The 16,616-nt window shown below is 40.3% G+C and overlaps 1 protein-coding gene and 1 long non-coding RNA gene across 3 annotated transcripts in view; one reads left to right on the top strand and one right to left on the bottom strand.

Annotated features, from left to right (window-relative positions):
- Positions 1-12,064, bottom strand: part of Slc44a5 (solute carrier family 44, member 5) — a 355,454-nt gene extending 343,390 nt beyond the window's left edge. For both annotated transcript variants that reach the window (XM_005385229.2, XM_013514352.1), the window contains exon 1: positions 12,000-12,064. The gene's annotated coding sequence lies outside the window, so the exon portion shown is untranslated. The remainder of the gene's footprint in view (positions 1-11,999) is intronic.
- A 64-nt stretch (positions 12,065-12,128) lies between these two features.
- LOC102026020 overlaps positions 12,129-16,616 on the top strand; it is a 10,649-nt gene continuing 6,161 nt past the window's right edge. The window contains exon 1 of the long non-coding RNA XR_260981.1: positions 12,129-12,215. This is a non-coding gene — a long non-coding RNA (uncharacterized LOC102026020). The remainder of the gene's footprint in view (positions 12,216-16,616) is intronic.

The raw sequence follows: 16,616 nt of genomic DNA, 5'->3' as shown, positions 1-16,616 counted from the left end.
TGAAGGAAAATTGTCACCCAAATGTCCTAAGCTTTGAAGTCTCTCAATTTCTAAGACAGCAGGCATCTGCCATTGCACATGTTGTTACAGATCTAAAAAGCCTTTTTAATAAAACTTCTCAAATGAGAATTTGTTTTTAATTTTTGTCACCCAGCAACCTGCAAAGGAGCAATCCAAAATAGAGATAAAGGACCTCACCCCAAATGGCTCCGGCCCTTCAGAATATACTGGATTTATCAACTTCTTTGATCTGATCTGTGCAGAAAGGGGCTAAGACAAAAGTCACTACAAAGGTCGTGACAGCAGGAGCGATGAAGCATCATCTTAATTGCGTTCTTCGTGGTGTGAGCAAATTAATCTGTTTCAGTCACCAAACACTGCTGAACTAGTCCAGGTACCATTAGTACACTAGAATATAAAAAACCCTCTCACTGTAAACTGGTAAATGGATTCTGAATGAAGGAAGAATTAGCACACTGTGAGTGCAACTACTAGCTAATTAGAAAAACTACAGTCCTCATACTTGGAAGATGGATTAATTCACTGACGCCTTCTCTAAGAAAGAAAATAAAATTCAGGCATAAATATTATGCTGGGATTCTTTTATGTTTGGCTTTTTTTTCCCTTGGTGTTTTTCTTTTCATTTGTTTTTTATTTTACAATTTCTAGGTCAATTTAAGGACCAGGAAGTTAATTAATGCTGCAAACATCATGTAACTTGGTTTCTTTATTCTAATCTTACACATCATTATGAAAGTAAGTAGTACTTGGGGAAACCTGAAATTCAAAATCAGAAAGCCTGGTTTCACACTCCACCCTAGGACTTCAGGTGTCTGATTTCAGGTAAATCATTTATTCTCACTTTGCCTTTGTCTCCTAGTTTTTAAAACAGCAATGATAATAACATTGCAAGATCATTGTGTTTATAAAGGAACTGTTAAAACATTTTTTTCTGGTAGTTACCTAAGCAGGATTTCTCTGAATGATGAGGAGTATCAGCCTTGATGGCAGATTGCCTCAGTGATCATTCTTTGTCAATAGGTACTTGCTAAAGAAATGCATTAATGAACTATTTGTTCAGCCCCACCTGGCATCAGAACCCTGGGTCAAATTATGTAACTTCTCAAAGTCTCAATTTCTATGTATCCAACATACACAAATAAGAAGACTGACTTGAGTCATTCTTGGCCATGGTGCGTACTGAAACCCTGGAGCTGCAGAATCAGTAAGTCTTAGGCCAGACCCAGGCAATCACATTTAAGTCTTATGTGCAATTGGAAGCTGATTCAGGACTCAGAATCACAGAACTCCCCGAAGGGCTACTGTGACAGTTAATTGAGATAGTGTACAAAGGCAGTTAGCACATGCTTAATACATATAAGTTTATAATACATAACTTTATACATTTTTATTTATTTTTTTGTATTGGGAACTGAATCCAGAGCCTGTAGCTAGGTGAGCACTGGGTCACAAAGCTATGTCTGTAGCTATTCATTTATTTATTTATTTATCTGGTACTGGGGATCGAATCCAGGGGTGCTCATCCAGTAAGCTACATCCCCAGAATCCCCCCCCATTTTTTTAAAATTTTATTTGAAACAAGATCTCATTGAGTTGACCAGCCTGGGCTCAAACATTATTCTCCTGTCTCAGCCTCCCAAGTAACTGGGATTACATGTGGGTGACCACTGTGTCTGACTCATGAAATTATTTTATAAACCACATTTAAGAGTTAGTGAATTATTAAAACAGTGGTTTTCAAGCCTCAACACGATTCTTGTGAGAGATCCGTGAAAACACAGATTGCTGGGTCTCCTCCATCCCAAGAATTTCTGACTCTGACGGTCCGAGGCAGAGCCCAGGAAGCTGCATTTCTAACAAGTCCCCCTGTGATGGTCAAGTTGCTGCCCAAGAATGCCTCCTTGAGAACCACAGCATTTCTGAAACTTCAATGCTATCTCTGATGGTTTATTTTATGGGACAACTTGCCTTGGCCCAGATACTTGGTTAAAGACTATTGTGAGTATGTCTGTTGGGTTGATTCTAGATGATAATAGCATCTGAATATGTGGACCACTCAATGGGGATAGGTTTCATCTGGTCCATTTGAGACTAAAAAACATAAAAGGAGAAGTAAGGAATACTTTTTTGCTCTGCATAAGGGTCTCACTATGCTGTTCAGGCTGGCCTCAAATTCCTGGGATCCATTCCTGCCTCAGCCTCTCCAGTAGCTTGGACTACAGGTATGTACTCGCTCGCCTCTGTTTTTGAGGTAAGACATCAGCCATTGATCTTCTACATCAGCTTGTAACTATACCACAAGCTGTCCCTGCACTCCAGCTTGCAGAAAGCAAATAATAAGATTTCCTACTCTTCATAGACACATGAGCCAGTTCCTTACAGTGAAAATGTATCTATCTCTTTATCTCCTATAGGTTTTGTTTCTCTGAAAAACCCTAATTAATACAGTATGAAATTACACTCATATAAAATTAAAAACAGGCACAAGAGAATGATACCAGCAATGCTATGTTTCAGACCTCAGGAGGTTAACTGTGTTTTCTTTGGAGACATTAACTAATCTTACATGCTTATTACCTTCTCAATGAAGCCTTATGACACCCCTCCCCAGTGAATGGGAATGTCATACCTTTCCAGTCCCCTGCCACTTGTATTGACTTGAGACGCATGAGTGCACTGAATAGTCTTCTATTGAAACCAACTGTTACAGCATTTCTCCTCTCTAGTAAATATCAAATTCTTTAAAGTAGCAGTCTGTATTAGTCATGTATTCACTGCTGAGAGAAAACCTCTAACACCTGCAATTTAAGAGGAGTCTGGTTTGGCCTCATGTTTTCAGACATTTCAGCTCATTGGAACAACATGGCAGAGGAGCATAGCGGTGGAAACCTGCTCACCTCATGGCGGCTCGTAGAAAAGAGGGAGGGCAAAGACAGAGAGGAAGGGGCCAGGGACCAGATAGAGCCCCAGTGTCAAGCTTCCATGACCCTTGTAAACAGAAACACACCCAGAAATGAGCTTTACTAATCCCTGAGGTGTCTTTCATGTGAGTCAAGATGACATTCAAGATTACCCATCTCAGGATCAGAGCATATTCAGCTATGTAACCCCTAGGGCCTAGTGATGCTATGTTATCTTCCCTTAGCATGAATTTCTAAGGCTTATGTTTTAAGTGTTTCTCTCTTTCTGTCCTTTATCTTTATTGATGGTGCATTTACACATGAATGACAAATTAAGCTGCAAACTTTTTGAAGTTAGGCACTACTAAATCTTTCTCTTGGTACCTAGCACTTAGAAAGTACGACATTAGTAGATCTGTAGGAGTGTTATGAATACAGTAGGGTGAAAAATAAATTGGAGTCTGGGTCTAAAGAGACCTATTAGTGCACAGTGATACTAATCATCCTATGAATGGTAACACTGAATTATAACTGACAGTGGAGACAGAGAAAAGTAGAGACTTATGATCAGTAGTAGTGACTGTCTTAATCAGCTGAGCAAAGACAGGGTAGAGATAAGGATTCTCAGCTTGTACAAGCAGCTGCATAAAACCATTTTGTAAAATCACAGCTATGAAAAACTACAAGAACAAAGACTATCTGGTAACCTACAAGAATTGAGGAAGAAAAAGTTAAGACAGCACCATATCTAGGTTTAACCAGCAGCTCTGCAAATGCTTAGTTTATAATTTTGGATAAATTAATCTCTGTAAATTTAGTTTCACCCAATATTTATTTGGTAGTAAATCATCTTACTTGCAAGATTTAAACTAGTTTGCAGAAACACATATAATTTAGCAAAACAAAGAATAGTTTTTAAAAAGAGACAAAGAAGGGAAAGACTATGGATACACAAAGCAAAATGAATCCACAAGTGAGTGACTTTGAGTGGCATGGTCTAAGCAAGGAGTGAGCTCAAATTTGATTCTGCACTTCTACCTTTCTACGAAATAGAATGAGTTCCATGACTCATTCACTGCTGGCTAGTGACACTTCAGAGAAACTTTCATCAGATACATAGAACGCAGATTCTTGGTTGAACAGTGTTCAGCACAAGAAGGCATATCCATGAAAAACTTGCACTATCAAGTTTTCCAATGTGAGTCAGTGCTATAACAGTTAATTAACACAAACTGGGTGAAGAGCTATTTCAGGGTCTGGCTAATTCCAAGGAACAGCTTTAGCCTATTTAAGTGACAACAAGACTGCATCTTTCTTGGGGAGACCTCTCATAAATAGCCCTCTTATAAAGATCACTCAAGGACACCGTCTAGCCACCTCTCACATACAGTGGTCTTTCTGATGATTCCTAAGCCACTGGTCCAACAATAATAGTTCTCCAGTTTCTCTGTCTCAATACATACAAAACCCAATTTTCAAAAATACAAGCAGCAGCAATAAATTTCACTAAAGCAGGATAGCTGTAGTTAAGTCTTGATTCATTAAAAATTCTAAATTTTTAAGATATTCCAGCATTTTAGAATATAAGCAACCAGCTGAAGATATCATCCATTAGACCTCAAAAATTTGCTTTAATACATGATTATTTCTCATTACTTAACTTTTCTACAGTTTCATACTGCCCAAAACTTGAACATGGTTTGTTTTCCCAAATAGGTTTTAGGTTAACTGCCTTTCTTGATTCACATAAATTATGCAATCTGTTAATGAGCCTACTCATCATTCCTTTAGTATTAATTCAGAACTAGGCAGTAAAGATGTGTAGAAGTTAAAAGACAAGAAGTCTTGCTTAGAGTTAACCAAGCAAAGTTCACATTCTTCTTTTGTCTTTGTGATATTTCTGTAGATTACCAAAGAAAAGCTTGTTGGAGGTATGATAATTATTCAGTGAAGCTCATGTGAAGCTTACTAATTTTAATTTGACTTTCTTCAGTGTTTAAGAAAGTTGAGAGGTGGATTCCAAAATTCTTCATTATTTCAAGTCTGTGATATCTTATGCAACAATGATATCCCTGGACATATTTACTTATGATCAGTTTTTAAATGCCACAATGATCCTCTTGGGACACCAATATCCTTTCTCTGAAGTGAAGGTATTAAATCAGTAGAATCAATGTCATTACCATGAAAAAAAAAATGATAATATTCTTATGCAGCCAAACAAAAAGTGTGAATAAGAGGCTGAGAACAGTGAAGAAGATAAAAAGAGCTTAATTAAAGTAAAAGCTACAGTTGATACTAAAATTTTTTAACTAGGAATACTTTAAAGGTAGAAGTGCAGAATTAAATTTTATGATTTTTGATATTTTTTAAGTTATACCTACAAAATATAAAAAATCATACAATGGCCTTAAATAAACTTTTGAATTTTTATCAGGCAAAGCTGGAGTTACAATAAATTTTTGATAAAACTTTATAAAGTGTCAATTTAAAAATCATATTTTTGCTGAATTTGAACACTGAGATGCAATCCAATGAACTATAAATTTACTATAAAAGACATCATTCAGGTTTTTAAAATGCAGGAACTTATGCTTCTTTTATATTTCTTTTAAAACTGATGTATTAGTCACTTCCCAGTGTCTGGGACTAAGTAGCTGGCACCGAAGGAAAATTCGAGGAGAGATTTATTTTGTCTCATGACTGCAGAGGGTTCAGTCCATACATGGTCAGCTGAAATGGCATAGCAGAATGGCCTAGTGGAGGAAAGCTGCTCACCTCCAAAGTGGGCAGCAAGCTGAGAAAGCAAAGAGATCAGTCAGGGACATGCATGCACTCTTCTGGGTCATATGCCCCTGCGACTCAGCACTTCTGACAGGCCCTACCATCTAACAGCACATTCAGCTGAGAACTCATCAACAGAGTAACCTCATGATGAGCACAGCACCCCCATGACTCGATAACCTCCCCAAAGCTCCACATCTGAGCACATGAGACTTCTGGCAGACATGTTAAATCTAAGGCATAACAACTAGATTTTTCCCTTTTGATCCTGTAGGAAATTTTTCATTCAATAAACACTTGAGGTCCATCCTGAGGATCCACCAAGTCTTCTTTATCAGACAAAGCCTATCTTGAAGGTAGAGTTACAAGAGTGCAGCTCTCTTCTAAAATCTTACTGGCTAAAATATAAGCTACAGAACAACACCTGAGAGACCGCCCCTCTTTTCATATTAAAGAACGATAGAGTCAGAGCTTAACAATCATCCTCTTCTTAATCCTTTCTTTGGCAAAGCTATCAGAGGCAGAGCAGTAACCAACAGTGTGAAATCTCGTTCCTCAAATGAACAAAGCCCTTTCACCATGACTTTAACATTCCTCTAATGCTGCAGGTCCTAAGGGGACACTACTGAAAGATATAAAACTGTAATATTCCATGGCGATGAATGGAAGGAAGGAGAGGTGGAGAGGGCAAAGAAAAAGCAAAGACAAAAAAAAAATGTCATCATTTTGAACTCCTTTAAAAAGCTAGACTTCCTCTCAGCATAGAGCAATGGGTTAGGTAAAGCTAACTCATCTGGATCCCTTTTTCAGAAATACTTTCCTAGCTTCTCACTAGGAGACTGGAAAACCAATGGGGCTAGCCTGGAGTTTCTCAGCTTTGGCCCTACTGATAATTTAAACCAGGTCATCACTGTGGGGGCTGTTCTGTGCATCGCGGAATGTTTAGCAGTGTGCCGATACCTATGATATGACACTAGTCCCACATTTCATGACAACAGAACATATTCCTGAGCATCACAAAATTGACGAACTACCTGGAGAAAAACTAACTGGGTAGGAACTATCAGCTTAGTCCCTAAATTTTTCTTTGGTTCCTCAGGAACTTTATAAGTGAGAGAATGGGCTGTTAATGGCCAGCACAAGGTGAGTGGTGAACTTTTCTCTCCTTGCAACTTTCTCTTATCGCGGCATATTTCATCAAATACTTTGTCAGGAAGTCCATTTCTGCACCTCGTTTAACACTGCATTTAATGTTCCTTAAATATAATATACTTAAAGACATAAAGAGAAAAGAGAAACATCCTTAGAACCAAGTGATTTAAGATAATCCTTCATGAATTCATCCCTACCTCCTAAGGAAACTGTCATGAAAAGTGGCAAATATTTAAAATAATGAAAGAGAATTTTAAAGTCACTTCAAAAGGCAAATACAATAGTAAGAGACAAGAATAAAACTTGCTAATATTTCTTCCATGTTAAAAACTCCCTTTCCTAGCCAGAGCATCATTTTTTAGCTTCCTTTGCAGCAAAATTCCTCAGGAGAGTTGTGCTGCCTCTCATTCTTGTCTTCCTAATTCTTTCTTCACCATCCAGAGCATTACTGCCACCGCTATGCTTAATGGGACCCTCACATTAATAAATTCGCAGTCATTTCATAGTTGAACTATCAGCAACACTTGGCACAGTTGATTAATCTTCCCCTTGATACACTTTCTTCCTTGGCTCCAGGACCTACCTCCAAGCTCTTAATTTCTTCCCTACTCACCAGTTGCTCTTTCTTAATCTCCTTTACTATTCTTCTCCTTCTCACTAACATTTTAACCCTGTGTTCCAACCATTTCTCTCAAGCTACATTCAATTTCCAGGGAGTGGTCTGGTCCAGAGCCCCAAATATCACTTAGGTACCAATGGCTCAAATTCATGTCATCCACCCAAGCCTCTCTCTGAGATTCTAGACTCATATACAACTTCCTCCTTGTTATTGGCACTCAGATATAAATAAATATCTCAAACAGAAATGAATCCAAAACTGAACACCTGATCCATCCTTTTAAATTCACAATCTTTCAAAATCAGCCGATGTCAACTCCATCCTCTTAGATATTCAGGCCCAGGACTGTGGAATCCTGCACAGTTCATTTTTTTCTCTCTCACCTGTTAGCTTACAAAATACTATTAGTCCTGCCTTAAAAATATATGCAGCATCTATTTCTCCTGTCCTTTATTGCTATGATTCTGATAGATAGCCTTCATTTTTCAAATTATTATCAGTGTAAACAATTCTTTATTTATTTTTATTTCCAAACATGTAAGTGATAAAGATTTTGTATAGTCAAGGTATACGGCATGGTGATTTGACATACAAGTGGTTCAATGATTATCACCACCAAATTAAATAACACATCCCCCAACACCTGTATAGTGTATATTAGAATTCCATAGTTTAGAATGCATGTCTGTAACCTTTGATTACATCTCATTTCCACAGACCCCAGCCTCTGGAAACCAACATTCTAATCTCTGCTTCCTGTGAGTTCAACTTTTTTATATTGTTATGTAAGTGACAGCATTCTCTGTGCCTGGTTTATTTTATCACTTACTATGTTGTTCACACACCAACTGCAGAAAAGCAAATAGCCCAATTAAAAAGTAGGCAAGCATCATGAATACACGTTTCCAAAGAAGACAAACAAGTGGGTGAGATGTATATGAGAAGGTGCCCAACATCACTCATCATCAGAGACATGGTAATGAAAACCATAATCAGAGATCACCTCACACCTAGGCTGGCTGTTACCAAAAAGGGAAGAGGCAACAAGTTCTGGCCAGAGTACAAGGAAAAGAGAACTCCTGTACACTGTTGATAGTAGTGTGAAATGGTATAGCCATTACATACGATTACAAGGAAAAGAGAACTCCTGTACACTGTTGATAGTAGTGTGAAATGGTATAGCCATTACATTACCCACTATGGGGTTCCTGGAAAAATTAAAAACAGAATTATCGTATGATCCAGCAATCTCATTTTGGAGTAAATATCCAAAGGAAATGAAATCAGTATCTCCAGGAGTACACTTGTACTCTATGTTTACTGCCGCACTATTGATGATAATCCAGATATACAAACAAGCCAAGAGTCTATCTACTGAAATATTTAATTATATATACACAAATAATTTTACATATATATATTTGTATATATAATTTAGCCATAAAAAAGAAATTCTTAACTGACATTGCAAAAGATTACTTACAGGCTTTCAGCTTCTCTCTTTACCCTGCTATTGTGTTTCTTTTTTGTTTTTCTTTTATTTGGTACCGGGAACAGAACTCAGGAACTCGTACCCTGCTATTGCGTTGACATTTTCAGCACAGCGACCTCAGCAATTCTTTTAAAATATAAGTCATATCATATTACTCCTCTGGCTAGGCGTGGTGGCGCACACCTGTAATCCCAGCACTCGGGAGGCTGAGGCAGGACAATTGTTGCAAGTTCAAGACGAGCCTGGGCTACAAAGTGAGCTCCAAGCCAGCCTGAACTGCATAGTGAGATCCTGTCTCCAAAAAGACGAAAAAAAAAAAAAAAGAAAAAAAAAAACCACATTACCCCTCTGTTCATGTCGCTCAGGGGAAAGGCCAAAGTTCTTAAAATTATCTGAAGGGTCTAATGTGATCTGGTCCTCCCTCATCATCCTGACCATTTTTTGTATTTGTATCCGTTTTATTAATTTCACTTAGCTTTCTTTCTGTTAGTGAAACAGTGCAGATGTACACTCAGTTGGGGCCTTTGCTCTGACTTTCCCCTTTCTGCATCTTCTCCCTTTGTGTGGATGATTACCTGATTTTCACATTAACTTTTTGGTGAAGCCTACATTAACCACTCTGTGAATGTCCTCAGCTGGTCCTCCCAGCATCTCATCACCTCTGCTCCAAATCTCCCTTAATCTCTTTTGTCTTTCTCTCAGCACTTTTCAGCTTTTAATCCCAACAGTTTATTTCTGTTTATTATTCAGTCTGTTTTCCCTGTCTAGAGCACATATTTTATGAAGGCTCCGATTTGTTCTCTGATGTATCCCAAACACAGTATAGTGTTTCACACCAAGTGAGTGATCCAATTATACTTTCTGAATGAGCACACCAATAAGTGAATAAAATAGACTGATATCCCACCCTGAAGCAGAAGAGATGGCAGCCCTCTCTTTTTTTCTTTCTTCTCTTTCTCACTCTCCTGGTTATCCATCAAAGGACTAGCTGGGATGAGAGGGAGGAAAGATTCTTTGGGAGGGAGGAGAAGATAAAAAGTTTTGGAAGTATTTTTATTGGTGCATTTTAAGTTTTTGTTTTCTATTTCTTTATTTTTTTAATGTATGTATTTATAATGCACCTACAGCTTACAGAGTGGCTAGATCAAACTATGAACTTATTATTTCACATACTGTTTTTTGTGGGAAGAATGGACGATTTGGGGTTTCAAGAGACTTCTGGGTTTTCAGTACAGGGAGCTGTGACACCTTTCAGTATTTGGGGATGTGAGGTCTTTTATGTTTTATCACTCTGATGTTTACTTCAGCGGTGCTTGTATTTGGAAGTTAACTTCTCACCTAAGGGAAGCAAAAGAACGAGGTACAAGTACCCAGAAAAGGCAGAGGAGGAAATAAGCTGCTCAAAGGAGCTCAAGGGAATTAGGAAAAGGGAATTTCAGGCTTTAATCCCATTTCACAAATTAGAAAAGAGGGTAAAGATTCAAGGCCAATGCTGAGTCTAGTAATGAAGATTGTGAATTAATGTGCTCTTTCTTTTTCCCCCAGGACCTGAACGCAGCAGATGAGGTTCAGAACAAATCCTAGAGTCACTGCATAAATAAGTAAATTAATACCATGATAGTGCAGAGGTTTTATTAATATTCTTACACACACACACACATATCCCCTAATAGTTACACACCCACAAGAGGATCCCTACCTCCCAACTTAGAGGGACAAAAATAATGAACCACAGGTCTACTCATTATCTAATATTATATAACAAATCACCTCAAAATTAAGTGGCTTAAGACAACAGTAAGAACGTACTTTCTCTCACAGGTTCTGTGATTTGGGAACCCAGAAGCAGCATGTTTGGGCAGTCCTGGGTCTGGCTTAATCATGAAATTTGGTCCGATATTGGCAGGGGTTGCAAATACCTGAAAGCTTCACTGGGCTGGAGACCCATCTCCAAGGCAGGTCATTCACACGATCGGCAAGCTGGTCCTGGCTGTTAGGAGGAGGCCTTCACACATGGCCTCTCAAAGGACAGTTAATGTTCTCACAGTAAAAACAGCAACATACAACAGCAAAGAGCACATGAGAGCAAGGCAGAAATTGCAATGTCTTTACTGTGCCTACTCCTCCTTCGTATTTTGTGAGTCACACAAGTAGGCCCGGCTCCAGCCTAGGGAGGAAGCACTCAGAAATGTGAACACCAGTAGGTGAGGAACACTGGCAGCCATCTTGAAGGCTGACTACCACAGAGGTCAAATGGACAGCAAAGTTATCTCAATTGGTCCCAGCATTTTCCTGTTTATACCACTTCAAGCAGTAATAACATTGGTTCACCTTGTCTCCATCTCCAGAGAAGCCTCAGACCTCTAAGACATCACCTTAGCATCTATGAACAGTTAGCCTACTTGTTGTTCACAACGTATTTCTCATTTTAACAGCAGATCACTAACAATAAAGCTGTGATACTTCTAAGGAAAGTATGAAAAGATACCATATTCTGAATCAGTAGGGGGAAAAAGTTGATAATCTACCTTTCCATATTAGACTTGATAGGTCTTGGGAAAAGAAACAGGTATTAGAATTGTGAAAACAGAAAATAAAAGAGTGTCAGGGTTTGGGTAGGCTTCTATCCAATTCAGCAATTACTATTAGACTCAAGAAAGCATTTAACATCTGTTTCTCAATTTGTTCACATATAAAATGTAGAAAATATCACCATGCTCACATGTACGAAGAATAAACTCTGAATATACAGGGGAACAAAGCTCTCCTCCCTCTCTTTCCACATACATACACATATGTACAAGTATGTATATATATAAAGAGGTGCCCAGTTTATATTTGGATATAAATATCTTATATAGCTATATTATATAGAGAGAAATAGCTATCTAGTAAGGAATTCACCACATATACACACAAATTGCATACACATATCTGAATATATGTATTTCTTGACTTATATACACTCTATACACTCAAATAATAAATTTCATTTTTTTAAAATACAGACTATGTTAGCAGCATCACTGACCTCTCACTGTATCATTCTGTCAGCAACTATGAATACTGAGCCTTCTTGCTAACCTTCTATGACACTCACTGCTGCGAAAAGAAACTGATGTCATAAACACACTGTGTTACAGTGTCACACTGACATAATCCCTGAGGTACCACCAGCCCTGCCACCCCACCAAGAGTTACTTGGAGTACAAAGAAAAAGGGGTGTGGAGTCAGCAAAGCCCTAAAGGTACAGAAATTCTTAGTATATTTTTCATTACTACCCCTTGGCAAAGAAGCAGACCATTTGGAGGTGGAAGTAGGCAGTGGAGAGCTTTAAAATAACCATTATTTATATCTTCCCTAAATACCATGCATCTTCTAGTCACGAATGTTTAGGGTAAAGAGAGTCATCCCACAAAGCCCATCTCTTGCTTGCCAACATTGCTGTAGTAAAATCTGAGACCCAAGAGCGTAATTTTCCTGCTAACTAGCTCCTTCCAACAGATGATAGTCATTGTCAATATTATTATATCTTCATTTGTGAGTTTTGAACAACGTAATCCTGATTACATGAAACTGAAAACTACCTTCTGAAAGCCTGTGTGCTGTCATTGTTACAACTGCTTCACTACTAAAAGAACAGCCAAAAGCATAGGTACATTGATTTAAACTTCCTTTGTGCTTTGAATTAGAGTGTTTCTCTTGGAACACAATCACATGAAGCTGCTTCTTCTCTTGGCAAAACCATCAATTGGCTACTGTTGTCTGAAAAGCTTCCCTGAGTTCCCAGTATCACTGTCCTTTCATGGGCCTTTCTCTGTTACCTAGGAGCCCCCCACACTAGCTTTCACATTCCACCTACCACACAATATAGAATCCCCCATTCTACCCTTCCAATATATTTCTCCTAAGATTTACTAGCTTTGAGTGGCTTGCTGGGTAGGTATCTAATCTAATCATTTCTAACAAAATGTTAAATTAGTCCTCATTCTATCCAGAATTGTTTTTTAAACAGATATTCCTAAACGCACTATCAATATGTCAACCTAAAATATTGACAGTATTTTTGATGAACAGGAAGAGGTGACATGTGAGTATAAATTGAAATGTTTATACAAGTGAAGGCTACTGAGTCACAATACTCGGCCTAATGATGGATGGAGGAAAGACATCATCCTTGAAATCATCCTTGCAAATAGGACTATAGCCCTAAATATCAAAGAAGTATCCTGCTGGTTTCCACTTAACTTGAAATCTGCTTTCTAGTAGCCATGGCGATGCGTGCCTATCATCTCAGTACTCCAGGAGGCTGAGGCAACAAAGTTCAAGCTGAGCCCAGAAAATTTAGTGATTTAAGAACCTGTCTCAAACCTAAAAATAAAGCTGAAAACATAGCTTAGGGCAAAGTCCCTAAATTCAATCCCTAGTACCACCAAAAAAAAATCTACACTGCTTATCATGGCCAGAAAGATCTTATCTCTCTGTCTACCTGTCTCTACTGTTCTCTCCAGGCAAGGTGGCCTTCCTTTCCCCTGGGACCCTGCTGAGCTGCAGCCTCAGTCCTGCCTGAAGGCCTGTAGTGCTTGCTGTGTTCCAGTTCTTGACATGGAAATTGCTCTCTATTATTTGTTTCTCAATGCAGTTATCGCCTGTTAAGACAATTTAAAGTAATCTCATAGTAGTTTTCTAGCAAATTATCCTGTTTCATTTCTTCATAGTATTAATTACTAGGTGAAATATTCTGGCTCATGTATTTGTTTGCCTGGTCCTTCCAGGCCTTCTTTTAGACTCCTCATTACATTCATCATTGTAATCTGTTTTGCACAGAAACTGGGCTCAATATACATGTGCTTGAATGAATGAGTGAATGAATGAATGAATGACTCCAAGCATAACTAGATCTTTAAATGTAAGTAATTGTGCAAGAAATCCTTGTACTAATGTTGGAAAGGGGGTTGGATCAATATCACTATAACAATGTAACTAACATATTTGTAACACTTACTGGCCATGGACTACAGGATTTTTATTCAAACATTATAAAATATTGCATTAAGATTCCATTTGCCTTTTTGAAAAGCTGTCCTTTGGATATTAAAAATAAATTCTAGTATTCCCTGGAAAAATTCCACCAAGAGGTTTTACTCTTCTGCCAGTGTTAAGAAACTGCATTTCCTTTCAGCCAATTCACAGCTGTTAGAGATATGTAGTCTCTATTGCTAGGACTTCACAAGCCAATGAGCGACTTGCCTGTCACAAGATCCAACAAATGGTCTGTCCCCCGTGCGGTGTCGCCCAGAAGCAGCTCCCATAAAAGGATAATCAATGCAGCGTGGAATAGTGCTAAGCTTTTATTACCCAACAAAGTTCACCCCAGTAGCCTGCCAAAAAGGCCCAGAAATTGTGTGCAGCTAGAAATGGTGTAGGAGCCCTCCTCCCTCTAGTCCCGGGGACACCCGCTTCCAGAGGCCCTTCCGGAACTGTGGGCGTGGCCCTAAGTCACCCACAGTCCTCGTAAAAGACAAAACCGAGGTAAATCAATGGATTGCACCTTTCAGGTTTGCTTATGTCATCTCTAAAATATCAGCAATTAATTCTACTAATATGAAACTCCAAGGATTTTTAAAGGATCTTTTGTTCTAAAGAATGATAAATGAACTGATTTTTTAAAAACTAAAAAGTTTAACTTTAGGGGAAGAGAGAGAAAGACAAACCAACAGGAGCTAAATAACATAACTTTTTCTTTAAGAAAAACACGTAGCATGCGAAAACCTTATTTTTAAAGAATTACTATGAAATTTCTTGAGACCACAAGTGTTAGAAAAACCTGGTTATTAACACTTCAGTGGCAACACTCCATTACCTATATTCTCCCATTATATCACCATCAAATTAAATATATTTAACACAATTCCACGTTGACACACAAAACAAAAACTTCTTGGTGTTTTAGGGGGAGACAGGAGTGAAAGGGAGGCGTCTTTTTCACCAAATTTCTTACATGAGGTCACTGCTCATTAACTGGTCTCTTTTGTATCTTTTTGTGCTGCTGCTAAGGCTATTAATTTCTAGGATAAGACTGTCTCCAGCTGCCACGTAGTGTAAAACTGTAAAAAATGTGTGCACTATTCCTGGACCACTTACAATCTGCAAGGTTCGGGGTGGGCACGAAATGTATTCCTGCCAATGGACGGGCACAGCATCAGTGCTCAAAACCAATCTTTCCGTTTCCCCCATCGCGCCATATGGTTCCATGAAGAAGGAGCGAACCAAAACTGTAGCTAATGCGCCCTGTCAGTGTGGTCTTAGATTCATTTTTTTTTTATATATTATGATAAGGACAGGAAAGTGTCTGAGGATGGTTATATTCTCTCATTCTTCCACTGATCTTCCTCTATAGACATGTACTAATTAATGGGGGAAATCAGAGGTTTAAGGACTCTGCTCTTTTACAAAAGCGGTATTTTCAGGAAATACATTGCAATACAATGTTATCTGCAGGTTGCAGTTTCAGAAAAAATAAAAAAATAAAAAAATCCCCGGCATCCTGTAGTAATGTTTTGTCAGGAATTAAGAAACAGCTCTTAACCCTTTCCAGGAAGTTGTTCGAGTCATCTGCAACAATTAAACGGCAAGCTGGAGCCACAAGATAAAGTTGTGTCCCCATAGTGACCTCTAGAGTGGAGCTAAGCTCCCACAAGCAAGACTTGGGAGGAAGCAACAAGAAACACGCCACAATCCGGCGCGCTGCGTGGAGACCCAGCCAGTACTGATACATATTCAGTAACACCCTCCGGCCCCCAGCGCGGAGTCTGGGACCTGTTCGGATACCCCCAAGGCCGGAGTCCTCAGTCTCCATCTTCCAGGCCAGCAGGGCCGTGGGGGTGACCCCTCTTCAAAGGCAGCCCCTTCCTCCTTGGCTGCGCCCCGGGTCGGTTCCCGGGCGCACGCCGTCCTCCCGCGCCAGTGCCAGGCGGCCTCCCCTCCGCGCAGTGCCGCAGGCAACCTCGCCCTCTCCGGGGCGGCTGGGTCCCGGCCACAGGCGCAGCTGCCTGAGGGAGCCCCGCTCCCCCAACCCGGGGGACGCCCCCTGCAGAGTCCCGCCCCGGACCGTGCGGCGTGGCCTCGAGTCACCCCGGCAACAAGCTCTGCCTGGTCCTCGCGGCCACCCTTTCTCCCCCAACTTTCCAACTTCGGAAGCCCTGGATGCAGACGAGCAACAGGGCGGCCGCTGAGCCCGAGTCCCTGTTCGCCCGGCCTCGACAGTCGGGAAGGCTGCGGGGGCCTGCAGGGACCCCCGCGCACCCCGAGGGGAGGGCGAGGCAGGGGCGCCGGCCTCCTCGTGGGGAGGGGAGATGGATGCGGAACTTGTCACCCTCGGGATGAGGGGACGCGTGGAGCGGGACGCTGGAGAGAGGCAATAGGGGAGGAGAGACAGAGACACAGAGACAGGGAGAGCGCTGAGGCGCCAGGACCCCAGAGTCGCTCCCGTCCCGGTGCCCGGAGGGGACGAGGAGCAACAGAGCGGGCCGGGCTCCGGAGTAGGGGAGGGGTAGGGGAGGAAAGTCTCCAGCTTCCCCAGGTCGCAGGCGGGGACAAACTCCGGCCGCGCGTCCCCGTCCCCGTCCCCGTCCCCGTCCCCGGAGGC

This window comes from Chinchilla lanigera, unplaced genomic scaffold, assembly GCF_000276665.1.
Source record: "Chinchilla lanigera isolate Chin_1 unplaced genomic scaffold, ChiLan1.0 scaffold00022, whole genome shotgun sequence".
NCBI lineage: Eukaryota > Metazoa > Chordata > Mammalia > Rodentia > Chinchillidae > Chinchilla > Chinchilla lanigera.
The sequence above is the reverse complement of the archived record's forward strand: the minus strand, read 5'-3'. Positions and strand labels throughout refer to the sequence as shown.